Below are 4,013 nucleotides of genomic sequence, written 5' to 3'. Positions count from 1 at the left end.
TATTTTACTGCTTACACTGTTCATGCATGGATAGAGTCGCCAGAACCTAATTATAGATTTGCACCGAAAATGAATCTAGTTTGGAAAAGCTGCTGCCAGCTAGAATAACACGAGGAGAGGACGATGAAGCTGCTTGTTGCTAGAGATACTGAGAACAGACTTGGCAACATTATGGACACTGCATAAAATAAATAAAAAACAAACAATGTTCATACCAGCCAGATTAGTTATTTTAGTTTTATTACATTGTATTTTCATTACTGTATACTTAAAATGTGAACTGAAGAAATGGTTGCACAGTATAACTATAACTTAACTATGGTTGTATAAAAACACTTTTTTTTTAATTAAATGTGTCAGAAAAACTCGTTTTAATATGGTTGTATTTAAGAATTATGTGATATCAGCTGGAAAATATAGTGAAAATTTAAATGAGTATGATGTGAGATAAACACATTTAAGTAAGTTGCATGCCAGCGTCCACCGCCGCTGAGGGATTTGAGTAGAGAATGTTGGTTGTTTTGGAGATGAGTGTTTTTCTGGATGGGACAGGGAATGCAGGGAAACCTAAATTACTTTATTTTTTATAATTTTATTATTTTCTTTGCTTGTCTGAGACGATGCAGAGTGGTACATCCTGGTGAGCAGAGGGCGCCATTTTTTTCCACTTCCAGGCACAACGGTGGCCTTGGCTCCTATAGATGAATCTTCAAACACCTCAATCATTTGAGGAAACTATACTTTTAATAAATATGAAATCTTGAAAGCATAGTTACCGCAAATACTTGGTGTGGCAAATTTACATAAATGTATATGGTGGTGGTCATCTTAAATTTTGATGTGGCAACCCAATTTCTGAAGGTGACCTTTTTTACCCCCAGATGCAGCCGCACAGCAAAATGGAAGTCGGTACCTCACTTATTTTTCAAGTGATGCTCACAAAGTGGTTGGACGGTTGGAAGGTATTTCCAAGTCCCCTCTTCGCTCTGAGATGGAGGACTAAATATAGGCATTCGACTTTATTTAGATGTAAATCAAAGTCTGATGCAGAAGAAAATCTAACAATAACTAGAGATGTTGCATTTCCTGCAAAAATGCAGTGTGAATGCTTGTTGCTGAAGAGCTTGCTAAAAACAGCTGAAATTAGCTAAAAACATGCTGAAATGTAAGAACAAGCCTAAATTAGCAGAAGAAAGCAGAAACAACAATATTTACTGAATTAGGTTTTAAAAAGCAGAAATTAACACAAAAATTAGTAAATTAGCTAAAAAAAAAAGTCTGAAATTAGCACCAAAAAAAAGGCTGAAAAGCACTTTGGTTGGCCTTGTCGCTGTTTTAAGTGCTCTATAAATAAAATGGTATGGTACGGAAAAGTAGCTGAAAGGGGCAAAAAGAAGCTCAAGGAAGTGGAAAGAACTGGAATGAGCTAAAACAATTTGGAATTAGCTGAAGCAGCTAAAACTAGCATCAAAAGAGCTAAATAGTAGCTGAAAGAGCATAACAAGCTGAAATTAGCACAAGGAGTTAATTAGGCTGAAAGAAGCAGAAATTTACATGAAAAACTTGAATCCATCTGAAAACAGCGGAAATTAGCTAAAAATGCTTAAAAGCTAGCTGAAGAGATATAACAAGCTGAAGTTAGCAGAAGAAAGCAGAAAGAACACGTTTGCACATTTAGGCTGAAAGAAGCAGAAATTAACACAAGAAATGGAAATGATCTGAAAAAGGCAGAAATTTGAAAGAAAAAAGCTTAAATTATAAAGCAAGTGGAGAGAGCACATTTTTGCTGAATTAGGTTGAAAAAAGTAAGTAAATAATAAGTGCAAAAAATCTAGAATTAGCTGAAAGTAGCTGAAAAAAAGTTTAGATATGAACAAGGAAGCTGAAAGAAGCTGAAGCAGAACAAAAAGTGCAAGGAGCAGTAAAAGGTTGTGAACAGATCTAAAGATATGAAGGATGTAAAATGAGCTCAATTCATTTTCTAAGTGGGGGAAAAACAAAATGGCAGAAAAGCTATTTAAAAAAGCTAAAGTTGCACCAATACCAGAAGTCACAGCACCCTTCTCCTGAATGAGCTGAACATTTTGATATTTGTTGAAATAGCACAACAATTGTGGAATGAGAAAGAGGCCAACAAACATATGGAAGATAAATGGATCACATTAGTGTGAATGCTTCATAAATGTTCACACTATTACAGTAACCCTGGAGGGAGAGACACCACTGTTGTCTGTTTATGGGGATAAAAGTAAAGAAAAGGCCCATGACGGCTGCTTTACAGCCTAATTTCAGCTGGTCAGTAATTCTGACTTTTATTTTTGGTGTATTGTAGAACAAGTTGAAATAAGAGTTAAATGGATATTGCAGATCTTTTGTAATGGGGTTCAGTGGAAACGTTAAACACAAATATCTTACCTGCTGTGGACAGTGAAAAAAGAGCAATAAAGCTGTGAGAAAGCCGGTTTTTTTAGAGTGGTAAGTAACAGTTCAGAGCTAAAGACTGGAACATTTGAATTATTACTGCGATCAATGAACGGAGCCAACACGTCAGGATGATTTTTGTATTTGTTTGTGTGACACCTGCTGTGTAAACTGTTATTTAAGTGTTGTTGGTGACATGCTAACAGAAGCTACAATCTTTCTCAATACCCCACATTGCATTGTTTTTGTTGAAAGACTATCCAGATCTGCTGCTCAAATAAAATCCTAGATGAGCTGTATTCTCTGAGTCCTTGTTTTTTTTTTATTTTTATTATTATTACTTACCAAAATCAGTTGCAGTAAACCAACGACAGCTCTTTGAACAACTTCAGCTTGGAGTAACAGTTTAATTCTGCTCGTATTGACATGCTAAATGCTAATCTGCACGAGGCCACAACCAAAGTCAATCCCAAAATGTCAATACCGGATCATGAGCGGACTATTTTGTAAAACTTTAAATTTACAATCCTCCTGCTGGATGTGCTACAGCTAGCTGCGGTTTTACATGAACATCTAATGATATATAAATAATGTAACGGTGAAATGGAAGGTGATGCTATGGTTTATGAACTAGTGTTAACATGAACCATTCAGATTAGCAGTTATTTCTCCAAACTGAGGACATTCAAAGAGCTATCTACTTCAGGTAGCATATTTATTGTTTATAGCCTTTCACACTGCCCCACTTTCAAATGATCTGAACTGTCACCTTAATGGCCATCATTTGTCCACACGTTTTCACATTCATGTTAAAGTGTGAGTTAAAGGAGAGCAGGCTTGCTTCAGCTGTGTGGATGTGGGAGGGGGCGCAGAGAATCCAGTCTGTGATGGAGCAATAATCAGACCAATAGCTGCTGCTGCTCGTCACAGTAACAGAATCCTCTGATTGTTGTTGTGATTACAGAATCAATGACATTCTCGCCTGATTGGAGGTTGATGCAGATAATTATCCCCAAGAGCTCAAGTTAACCATTTAATTCCTGCCACCGAGCACGAGGAGCGCAAACTGAGAAAGGGTTAAAATAAAAAGTGCCTTTCTGAAGCGATGCATTTTTCATTTTTAGCATGTTGAGGTTGAAACGTGCACACCGTATTTCGTGCATAATGCATTGCTCCCAGTCAACTCTGTTGGAGATGAGTCTATATGTGACTGTAAAAATTTACACAGCTGGATGATTTTGCAGAAAACAAAACCTGGAAGAGCTCGTGTGAAACGTTGCAGTTTGCCTTCAGAAAAGCCTGAGAGCTGCTTCTGCTGCTGATCTGAAGCTAAAGCGTCAGGGTCCAACGTAATCGTGTTTAATTTTAAAGCCACTTTGCTCATACTTTAGTTCTGACCAATTAAAACAAATAAAAGAAATGTTAAGTTTTGTTTTTAGTGATCACAAGCTCAGTATTAATTTTCTGAGATTCCAGGGAGGGAGTTATTTATTTGTTTTAATGATGAAAAAAATACATTTTTATTCTATTTATTGCAATTTATTTACAGTAGCTGATCAAGTTATACAAGAAATGAACACTTATGTCCCCCG

The sequence above is a fragment of the Nematolebias whitei genome, chromosome 14 (assembly GCF_014905685.2).
Source record: "Nematolebias whitei isolate Nwh7 chromosome 14, NemWhi1, whole genome shotgun sequence".
NCBI classification, from domain to species: Eukaryota; Metazoa; Chordata; class Actinopteri; order Cyprinodontiformes; family Rivulidae; genus Nematolebias; species Nematolebias whitei.
The sequence above is the reverse complement of the archived record's forward strand: the minus strand, read 5'-3'. Positions refer to the sequence as shown.